At 32.4% G+C, this 12,409-nt stretch overlaps 1 pseudogene; it reads left to right on the plus strand.

Annotated features, from left to right (window-relative positions):
* Positions 1 to 1,255: 1,255 nt before the first annotated feature.
* Positions 1,256 to 8,899, plus strand: LOC147398137 (anthocyanidin 5,3-O-glucosyltransferase pseudogene; annotated as a pseudogene).
* The last annotated feature ends 3,510 nt before the right edge of the window (positions 8,900 to 12,409 follow it).

Consider the following 12,409-nt stretch of genomic DNA (forward strand, 5'->3'; position numbering starts at 1 on the left):
TAATTTCAAATCTTCTTAAACTATTGAAATGAATCACCTCTCATCTGTAACCGTCCACATGCCCCACTAATGTCCTTACTAAACTCAAAGTTGCTACAATTACGCTGGAAGGGGCTATCCTCATTAGGCGTACGTCTTCCTTCTTGTCCTTCTATAAATAGGGGACTTCCATCAATTTTCCTTTCTATTGTGCGTTTGACTCTGCAACCTCATCTCTTTGTGCCTTTAAAGTTTTTCAGTCTTCCAGCCATTTTTACCTCCTTCAACCTGAGGTAATCTTCTCCCTTATTAACTTTTTAATCCTCTATAATTTTCTACTTCTCAATGGTCACCAATAATGTTAGACTCCATAGGGAGCTTTTAATCCCCTCCTACGTGTCTATTAGGGTCTGCCAAAACCCTAACAACCTTGACGAATGTCGTTAGGGAGGACTATTAGTTTACACCGGCCAAATCAAGGCTGGCTTAAGCTTCCCGCTGTCGCCCTTCACCAGGAAGGTGTTAAACAAAATTAATAGGGCCTCTGGCCAGATGCCAAACAACTTTTATCTCCTAATGGAGAAGGTGGAGGAATTGGGGATAACCCCCAATAACTTCCTCTCTCGGTACAATCTGAAGGTCATTCCCCAGTGTCCTGGGTACTACTCGTTGTCCACCAAAAGTGTAGTCGACACACTGGTGCCATATCTTCCCAATGTTGACAAAAGGGTGGTACAAAAACCCCCTGATCATCTTTGGGGACTGGGATTTTGGCTCTAGGTTCTCTCGTGGGGGATTTAGAATTCCTTAGACCTTCTAGGGTAAACCACACTTTAGGCTTCTAGTAATATTTGTTTCTATTACAATTTGGTTGTGCAAGTCAATCTAATTTGAACTTGATTCTCTTGTAAATTCTTTTGCCCTTTCTGCTACAAAGATTAGAAAAAAGCAGCGTAGAGCCGCCAAAGATAGGAGGGTAGTGGCAGTAGGTTTTCAAATAAGGGTGATTGAAGGAGAGTAGATCTATCATTCTCCTTCCCTCTTGCCTCGGCCACTTGAACGACGTGTCCCTGTTGATCAAGCTGGGTAGATCTCAGAGAGCATGTCCTTACCCCAACTCCTACACTTCCTTCTTTTTTATTTCCCTCACCCTCTGCACCAAACTCCCCTTCTTATGCCATGAATATTAACCTCTCGGAGTTCCCCTTCTCCCTCTCTCGCCATAGTAGAGCTACTCCTTCCTCTGAATAGGGTAGGAAGAAAAAAAAAGAATAATATGGGTCCTCATGACCCCACTCGGTCTGTTGGAGCTGAGCTACCGATGTTGGTTCACGCTGATCAGGTTACTCTTGCTCCTGTTGAGCTTCTTGAAAGGGCCTCTACCCAGGTAGTGCAGAGTTCTGATACCAACAGGAAGGTTAGCCCTGCTCCTCAGCTCCAATGGAGCAAAAAACCTAGGCTCAGGAGGATGAGCCCTTTACTCCCAAAATAATCAAAACATGAGGAACTTAGTGACTACAAGACCCCCTAGAGGATGTAGCCTTTTACTGAAGGAGCCATGGGGCACTCTTCCAAGATGAGAATGCAAGAATTTATAAAGAAAAAAACAAAAAGTTTTTCATGATAAAAACCTTCTCAGGAAGTCTTTCCCACTAAGAGACAGAGTTCTACTCTATAACTCTAGGCTTCATTTTTTCCAAGTAAGCTCAAGTCTAGATTGATTGGCCCATACATTGTTAAGTCCCACCCTATGGCTCAGTTGAGATAGAGAACCCTAAGATTGACACCACATTTACTGTGAATGGCCAAAGGTTGAAACTATATCTCGAGATTTTGACCTTAAGACTATTTCCATGGTCTTAAAAGATCTTGTTTAGTATGATTAGTTTGCATAGTTCCTTGTGTTTTGTTTAAATTTTTTCTAGCAAGGGGCAGTATGTTGATATTGAAGAGATTCAAGGTTCAATTTCCTCTATCACTTTCATTTTTGAACGCATGTCTCACTTTATGAATATCTCATCATGCATGTTTGGAAGAAATCCAACTTTTACCATTCATTGGGGACAATAACTAGTTTATGTTAGGGGGTATGGACACTTCTTGCCGTGATTCCTTTTCGTTCTGATTTTTTTTTTCTTTTTTGTGCATGAGTTTTTCCAAAATAAAATAGTAAGTTTTTCGTTATTAACTTAAAGGTCATTGAATCCCAAAATGAAAAAAAAAAAAATTGTGAATCTCAAGTTGTGTACTTTTCATTACTCATCTTTTAGACGATGTGCATAAAATTGACTATTGAAAACTTATATATCACATTTGGCTCATGCTTTTAGGTGAAAGTGTAATTACCTTGATTTTCAATTTGAAAATCACCTGGAGTGTTATGAGACATCAAACCCAATAAACCATGGCTATCTTATTCATTTGGTTTATTGAGAAGAAAAATATAACTGGACTTATTAAGACAATAGAAGGAACCAACGAATATGACTAAGTACATCGAAAAGGTCTACAAAAAAGAATGGAGTTGATTAAGGTTGATAAGTGGTTGTTTTATGACCTAGAAGATAAGTAGGGTGAAAACCACCTTTATAAAAACGAACATTCAAACCATTTATTATTTTGAATAGATAAATAGGATTTTGAATCGGTGACTTAGGTCAATCCGACCATTTTTATGTGGTTCTTAGGTTTGCACTAAGGTAGAAAGACCAAGCCTAATTCTATGAGCTTAGAATTCATTGCACCTTCAAGTTTAAAAGACTTAGATATCTTTTAAAAATGGAATAGTGGATTGGACTCACTTTGACTAATAACACCAGGAACTAAAATCTAGGTTGAATCTTGCTTTACGATCATGTGCCTTTCAAATTCTAGGATTTGATATCTATAAGTACTCCAGCTACACTTTTGAACTTTTTTTTTTTTGTCTTGTCATCCTTTCTTTTCGTTCACATTGGTTTTGAAATTCAGTCTCATCTCATGCTCGACAAAGTGTAAGATGCAAGTTGGGGGGGGGGGGTGATAAGGCTTATTAACTATTGGTATTTCCCTACTGAAATCTCCCAAATTGCAATTGAATCCATGTACCATCACATGATATATTATTTTATATTTTTAAGATATAATTAAGCATTCTCATGGATTTACGTATGCCATGCAAATTCAACATTTTAATTATCCTAATTGATGGCATTATTTTGATGCAAGGATAATGAGAAAAATTAAGAGCCATTGGAATTACCTCGTGACATGTGGAGGTAAAAATCATCACGATGACTTCATGAGTATCATACCTAGCCATGTGAACTCATCTCATCTACTCGTTTTGAGTGGTCTTCACATTTTGTTCTTAGTTCAAGTCTACTCTTCTATTTTTTCCAAAACATTATTTTGGAAAACTTGGGAAAACATCTTCTACTCACTTTTTATCTCTCATGTCCTCTCTTATCTAATCACCTCATTCACTATCTACCTTTCTATTAATCACTTTTTTCTTACTCAAGCATGGAGAGTATGGGCAACCTTTCTCAGACATCTCATCACTTATCACATTCTCTCCATACTTTTTCACTTATTGATTGTCGTTTAAAGATATCTCTAAAAATGACAAGAATAAAATAAAAAATAAAATTAAAAATCTACTTTAGATTGGCAAGTATGGTCGTTCCACTAAGGATTGGGGATTAATATTCTAGATTTTAGAAATCCAAATGAAAAAAAAGGGTGTGATTTTAGAAACTAAATTAACAACTAATTAAATTAATTAAAAAAATGTATGAATTGAAAAACATCTAAAGAGAATGAATCCATTCAAGATAATTAATTTAAATCAATTTATTTTCAAGTTCTTTTTGGATAACTCAAATCAAAATACCGACAAAAGTTCTTAATTCAGTAGATTTAACAATAACAAACCAAATAATTAAAAATATAAAATTGCTTAAGATTTCATTCCCTTTAATAGTTTTATCACCTAAAGATTCAATATCACAATAAGCATCCGATATAATGGGTTGTACCCAATAATATTGTATCACTTCCGAGATCAAGAATAAAGAGAAATAAATCGAGAATAAAGTATAAGGCTAAATAAATCAAGAATATTGAAGAATAAGATTTAGAAGAAAAATCTATTTTAACAATGAAAATATCAAGAACTAAAATAATAAACTAAAAATAAATAACAATATTGATTTTATCAATCTCCCTAAATTGAGAAATTATTTAAGATTTATTCTAAAAATTAACAAATAACATTAAATCAAATTTATACTTGACTTCGATTGATATCTTGAATTAACTTGAATAATATGTCTTCCAATTACAGAAAAATAAACTAAAACCTAAAAATATAAAATAAAATAAAAAAAGATTAGGAAATGAGAGGGAAGAGGGATCAAAAAGAGAAGAAAGAGAGGAAAAGACTAAAGGGATAAGGTCTTTTTATAGATAAAAATTAGGGTTGTTTTCACAACATATTTTTACTTTTTTTCCCCGTCTAAATCTGATCTTCTATGAGAAATAAAAATGTATTCCCTTTTCTATTAGAGTTCTAATTCTAACCCCATTAACTTTATCCCATTTTGATAGCCGAGTAAAAAATTATATCCAAAATGGTGAAACGTGATAGATTTGGATCTCTAACTTATTATGTATTTTTGACTAATTCAAAATCCGAATGAGCTATTTTTTATGAAATACACAAATTTTCTTTTCTGAATCAATTTGTTAATCTTAACATTTTGACTTATTTCGATAAGTGAGTCAAAAGTTATAGACAAAAAGGTATGACATGATTGATTCAAAACGTGAATCTGTCAATCTAGGACCATCAAATCTCTTGGACCGTGCTTTAACTTTGATTTTTTTTTTTTACTTTTTAATCCTTCAATTCTCATATATTTTACTTTTAAGAAATGAACATATAATTAAACCCTCAAAATTTGTGAAAATACATGTATTTAATTAGTAAAATATAATTTATGATGAATTAACTATTATGTATGTTTTTATGAAGAAATCGTAACTCTTAGGTTAAAAATACGATTAAATACTTTGCAAAATAATGGAAAAATACACACTTTTAGACACTTAACACTTACCATTTCTCTATCTACTCATAAATATTTTCTTTCATGATCACTCTATCCCTACACATTTTTTATGTATAAAACCTCACATATTTCTCTTTTCTAGAAGACATTCTCCTACTTTTCTACTTACTTTCATTATTTGTTCTTCCATCTTATGCTAAATTTTTTATTTGGATTTAAAGATGAGACCCTATTCTTTTTCTCTCTTTTATGACATTTGAAATGTACATCCATAGTCGAAGGCTTTTATTATACATGATTTTATACCATCTTGATTCACCATGTGATGGAAGCTTCATAATGAATATCATGCATCCATTAGTCTCTTATATTACGTTGCTTGAATCTAAAGAGATATTTCTTTGTGTTCTTTTGAGACGTAGTGTGATTTTTCTTTGATCTTATATGTTATATGTCATACATATTTGATTCTTTGGGTTTATATTGAGTTTTCTCCTATCATACATTAGTCTAGATCTTGAGCTTAAAAGATAGTAAATGTCTTAGTGGTTGTAAAACCTCTCTCTAATTGTTTGTTGGTCTTAAAGTTCATATATTTAGTGGGAAAATTCATTAGTTATCTCTACCAGTGTTAGATTGCAATCTAAATTGAATAAAAAGGGGAATGGTTAGGTTGAATCTCAGTGCCTTAGCCTTCCACCTTCTTAAGTTTTTCTTTAAAGAGTTGTATCCTTATTTATTTTTCATATATGTACTCATATTCTCATACTCTGTAAAATCTCGAGATTTTTTTATTCATATCTCGAGAAAAAATAAATAATAAAATTTTTAAAAAAATCTGAAAGTAGGACTTAGGGTAAAACTTTAAGATTTTTTTGATCATTTTTAATGAAATCCGACCTCATCATTGGATTCATAATGGCCAAAAAATATACTTTAACTTATAAGCACGCTCAAATGTGAGTCTGAAAAAAAAGTTGTAAAATTCTCAATTTTTGAGTTGGACCAAACTAAAAAAATGAATTTTTGCTAGAATAAGAAATTTTAAAATATGATAGTACCATTGGATTTGCAACGAAAAGTAATAGAAAATAGAGTATTTACTTATCATTTTTGAAGTCCCAAAAGTCGAATTATTGTAAAAAACAGAAACGTCAATTTTAAGGTCCTATCGAAGCGAAAAATGAAATTTTTATTAGAGACAAAATTTGTAAAATTTAACCACACCATTAAATTCGAAATGAAAAATTATATAAAATAAAATATTCACTCATCACTTTTGAAGTCTGAACGGTTAAGTTATGATCAAACAAAATAATATTTAAAATACCAATTCGTCCTACAATTTATATAAATAATTTTTAAAACAAAATTCACTATTTATCTTCTTTTTAACCGACCCAAAAATTAACAACTTACGTTTGAGTTTTTAAAATGTTGAGTTTCAACAACTTATCGTTGTTGATATGTTGTAAACGAGAAGCTGTCGACTTCCGACTGTAGACACCCCATTTTTGCAAACGCCTGATTAATCAACTCGTCAACCCGATTGCGACGGTTCCCAATGATGGATGAATATTCCAATATTTTTTATTTGTTACTAGATATGTTTCAAAAATTTGGATGAGGTATCTCAAGCAAACAAAACTTTAGAAACCACGCTATGCTAGGAAAATATGACCTAAAAATATAAAAATCATCATTGTGAGACAAAAAGAAGTTTTACATGTAAAATCACTAAAAAATGAACAATTTACCAAAATATCCCTAACATCAAAACATCCCTAGAATTTACGTTACTCTGAGGAAAACTCTTTTGAATACATAAAACAACAAATTAAAATAAAAAATATATCACAAATTTTCATAAAATTCGACAAAATTACGAAAACGCCTTCATAGGGTCCACGATTATTTTACGCCAAAAACCCATAAGTGAAACAAGCCGATACTCCCATTGAATTCCTTATGAAAAACTAATTTCAAAACGTCCTAAAACATCGAAAAATGACCTCTCAACACTAAGGTCTTCTTCGAGGGCAAAACGATAATTTTCCAACCAAAAATTCAAAATTTTGAAATTAATAATTAAAACATTAATTAATGTAAAGTGAAATCTTAATAAATTAAATTAAAATTTTTAAATAATTAAAACCAATTAATTAAACACACGGGCAAAATTTTGAGTGGTGGCCCATTTATTTAAGTGGGAGCCCACCTGATATTTATTAAAATACCCCTCAATTTAGGGGTCCAAAGAATTAAAGATATAATTAGGGAGGTTGTCCAAAAAACTAAAAAAACATTCTTTCATTGTTTGTAAGATTTAAAACCCTAATTAAATCCCAATTCACCTTATCTAAAAGAAACTTAGTCAAACTTAGAAGTTAAAAAACAAAATTCTATAAATAGGAGCCTCTACAATCAATCTCGCAAGTCAAGAAAAATCCTTGAAAAAAGAGGCAAAAAACTCTCTCCAGCTTTCCTATAAACCTAAATTTAAAGTCCTAAGTCCCTACTTAACACCTAAACCCTGTTTTTTGTCAAAAAAACGTCTATAATTTCTAAAAAGACGGTCAAAAACTTTCAAAACACCCAAAACATCTAGAAAATACTCATCTTGAAGATCGAAAACGGATCTAGTGATAGAGAAATAATAGGAAAACTCACATGACGACGCTCTCCGCCAGTTCTAAGGGAACCAGTTATCGCAATCAACCAAGTGATTTATTTATTTTTAGGTCTGTTTAGCAATGTAATTTTTTGGAAAAAAGTAGAAACCGACGTTTGCTGAGCGAGATCGATGCCTAATACCTTCTGATCTCGTAATGTGATCCCCAGATCCTTTCTTTTCGTAGATTAGTACCTTTTTTTTTTCGATTTTGAGTTATGTTTCAATTTCTAGACTGTAAAACTAAGTGGCGACTCCCAAACACCAAAAGAAGCGAATCCGCAACTCGCGGATCAAGGGCGCTTTCATCGACAAAGAAAGGAAAAATGTATGTATTATTGACCTCTACAGAACCCACCCATTTTTTTTCTTTTCATCTTCTTTTCTTCTCGTTTTATAAAAAAAAATAACCGCAGGATACACGGGAATTTCCAAAATTCGACCTTATATTTCATTTACTTCGAGCCCAAACCATCCTCTGCTGTAGAAGGAAAAAATGATGACGACATCGAGATCTTTGAAACTACTTGGCCCAATTCAAAAATCAACCCCTTTGGTTTAGCTTGACTCGCAACCGATTCAAAGTGTTGTTCGCTTATGCTTTGGAAGCCTGGGTTTGTTTTCCAAGTCACAATTGAAAAAAATCACTATTGGGTTGGAAAAGAATAGGCAGAGATTCTTGTGGGTTGTATAGAGTCCACCTATTGATGATAAGATCAAGAAATTTTTACAACTGTCAGATCCAAATTTTGATGCTTTATTACCAAATGGGTTCTTAGATAGGATGAAGTACATATGTTTAGTGGTAAAGTCGTAGGGCCCACAAGTAGAAATATTGAGTCGTGAATTGGTGGGTGCGTTTGCGATTCACTATGGTTGGAACTTGATTTTGGAAGCTATGTGTTCTGGTATGCCTATGATTGCTTGGCCACTTTATGCTGGGCAAATGTTGAATAAGGTGGTGTTGGTAGAGGAAATGAAGGTGGCTTTACTAATGGAGGAATCTGAATATGGGTTTGTTAGCACATGTGAAGTAGAGAAGCGTGTGAGAGAGTTGATGGACTTGGAAAAAGGAAAGATGCTAAGAGAACGAATTAAGAAAATGAGTGATGATGCTAAAGCTGCAATGAATGAGGGGGGGTCGTCTCGTCGGACCTTGGCTAAATTAGTTGAATTATGGAAGGATGACAAGTAATCTCATCGGCCTCAAGATTTACAAAATGTTTATGATTAGCAATTTATAAAAGTTGTTGCTTGGTAAAGGATAAGACAAACTCTTTTTTGGAAATTTGCTATTGGTTTAGGTGTTTGAGAAGAAGACAAACCATTATTGGTGGTATTGCCTTTATTTCATATGATGGCAGAATACAATTAAATAATGGCGACAGACCATTTGTTATTGGTTTAGGGGTGTCTAGGGAGAAGACAAGCTATTGATGGTTGTGTTACCTTTATTGTGTGTGATGGCAACATACAATTAAACAATGACTAAACCAATTAATGTCATTCAAATCAAATTAGATGGAAATTTTTTTTTTCATCTGATCCTACAACATTCATCATCTCATGATTAAAAAGTAACTATGGGATATACATGTTTAATTATATGATAGCTGCCATGTTTTTAAATAGGTTTTATTTTTCATATGTCCAATATTTACGGGAGGTTTTGTCGATTTAAAAAAAAATACATTTTGAATTTAAAATGATGTTATACTGTTACTTTTTTGGAGCATAAGTTGTTGAGTTATAATGTTAAAAACAATAATTGTTACATATAATGACATTCTGGTCATATTAACAGAATCCAAGATAGTTTTCAAACACAAAATTCTGTCAGAAGTACTTTTGACAGACTTCTCAAAAGCTATATCCAAACGTACATCACGTATCCAACTACTTTAGACAATACTTTAAAAAATACTTTTGGGAGTACTTATGTTCTAAGTACTTCTGACTCCTATATCCACACGGGCCCTTAGTTGCTCATCCTAAGATATATATACCAATTAAACGTAGTTTATTTTGTAAAACTTTGCATATGTTAAAATGATTCAGTATGCTTATTCGTTTATGTTAAAAGAGGTTATTGGTAGGAACTTCCCTATTGGGTAACCATTGTTACTTATCATGTCTTACCCGTTTTTTTTTTTTTTTTTTCAAAACCTACAATTGACGAGACAAGCGTAGAACCGACAAGTGGGGACCATCTAGTGGGTCAGATAGATTACTAGAATCCGTTACCTAGTGAGTACTAGGATTATATCCTTTAGCGGCGTTAGTTAGTTCATGTAGTATTATAGATTTTGGTTGAATGCTAAAACTTTTATTAGAATGAGGAATTTCTGTATAATCCTGTATATTAATTTCTTTTACCGCATTCTGATTTATCGTACGTTATTAGATGTATATAGACTTCTTTTATTATTATATTTTGTATTTATATATGCATGATATAATGTATATTATTTATCAGGTGAAACAGATATTTAATGCATTAGAATGTTAATATAAACAGAGGAAACCATGCCAAAATTTTGAGGCATCATGTAGTATCTCGAGATTTGACATGGGGCTTTGTGTTAGTGTTTCGGGGACGTCACATACTCAATTAGTACGTTCACTTATGATATGTTTGATTGTAAGAAAAATTAGGAGAAAACGATTTACCATGGCAAAATGCTATTTTCATGTGTTTAACGCAACAAATAAAAAAAATTATGTGAAAATCAATTTGTCCATGCAAAAGATTTTTCACGATTGTGGGCAAATCCAATTCTTACATCTACAATTTTAGAGGCTTTCTCATTTTTTTTTAAAAGACATTTCTTATTTTTTAAGCATTAGGATAGGAGATTATATGAGCCTAACGAGTGGTTTAGTTTGCAGTAACTACTAATTGAAATGTTATAGTAGTTATAAACTACTAGGTGCCATCAAAATTGTTTTTTTACATGTTTTAAACAAGTATCACATTGTTTCAATGAGTGGTATAATCTAAAACATTTTGCTTACAAACCTAGTAAAGATAAAGATTTAAACCTTACTAAGGGTTGTTTTGCTTAAAAGGATAACCACATTTGCAATCCAACATCACAACCCTCTAGATTTCATAGAAAAACTCATATAAAAAAAGATTCAAAAAATAATTTCCTTTGTGCTTGATCTAAGGTTTTGAAAATGAACAGGTACATAATTCCTGATTTGAACATAAAATTCAATGGTGAAAAGTAACTTTTTTGGAATTTTTGTTTTCAAATTTCATAAAATTTTGCCCTTTATAACCCTAAAGCATCTCATCATGATTATGAATGGCAAAAGTTAAGCCAAAGGACCCTTAAATATTGTAATTATAGATGTTCTCAATGTTTGTCTATTAGAAGGAATTTTTTATCTTATTTTATAAAAGAGATTATTTCAAATTTTTCGTAAAAATGATTTTAACTTGATTTTTTTTATATAGTTTTTACAAAGACAAATTAAATTAATATTTTTCTTTTTTTTAAAGGTAACTTAGATAATAAAAATAATTTTTTACGAAATTTTTCATAATGTGCTCAAACAATAAAAAATGCTTTGTCTCGTAAATGATTTTCTAAGCAATATATTCCCAACAATCAAATATGCCCTTAGGGTATATTTGATTACACATAGAAAATAGGGTGGAAAATCAATTTCAATGGAAAATGATATTTTTCAAGTGTTTGATTGCACATGGAAATAGAAATTCATTTTCCACCTCAATCAAAAAGTTCATCAAACATGATTTCACTTTCCCACTAATATAGGTGGGAAAAGTGAAATCTACCCATATTTTCCATCCCCAATTCTTCGCTACTCATATCTTCTTCTTCCTTACCATCACCACCACCGCACTAATATCGCTATCATCACCATCTCTTTCTCTTCTCTTCTTTTTCTCCATCTCTCACCTTCGTCGTCGCTACCATCACCATGTTCTCCCCTCATCTTCTTCCTCACTTACTTCCTCTGCCACAATCGCCACCGCCACCACCATCACCACCATTACCACCACATTCTCCCATTTTCTTCCTCACTTACCTCTACTGCCACCGTCACCACCACCACAACCTCGCCCCTCCCTCTTCCTCCTCATCTTCTTCTCCCCCTCCTCTTATCTTCTTTCTCCTCCTCCGCCTCCTCTTTTTTTTTTTCTTCTTTTTTCCTCATATAAATTTCTCATGATTTTATCAAAGTAAAATCAATCAATAGAATTTGATTTTCCAACTGTACCTATTTTCCACAATTATTTTATCATGAATTTCAAATTTCATGAAAAGTCACTTTTCATGCAATCAAATATACCTTTAATTTCTTGACATTTTCATTCCTTCCATCTTTCAGTAGTAGTCTTAGTATTTTTTTTTTCCATTCCAATCCTTTTGAAAGTGACCTTGGTTATTACAAATATCACTTGATACCCTAATTATCACTCCTAAACTTTGTTACGTCATACTTTAAGTGTCTAGAGAATTTGGTGTTACATTCACATTCTATCAAATTTAAGGGTACATCATTGTATTTTCTTGCCATTAAGAGTATGCACATTAAAGTTACAACAAATTGCAATCCCCCCCTTAAATTGCAACGCATTTTGTGCTCTCACGTGGATAGAACATGTATTAATTGCACTATTTTTCATCCTCAACAACGTTGCTAGAAACCCAAAAGATCTTGGAGATAC

This window comes from Akebia trifoliata, chromosome 7, assembly GCF_017979445.1.
Source record: "Akebia trifoliata isolate Shusen 1 chromosome 7, ASM1797944v1, whole genome shotgun sequence".
Lineage (NCBI taxonomy): Eukaryota > Viridiplantae > Streptophyta > Magnoliopsida > Ranunculales > Lardizabalaceae > Akebia > Akebia trifoliata.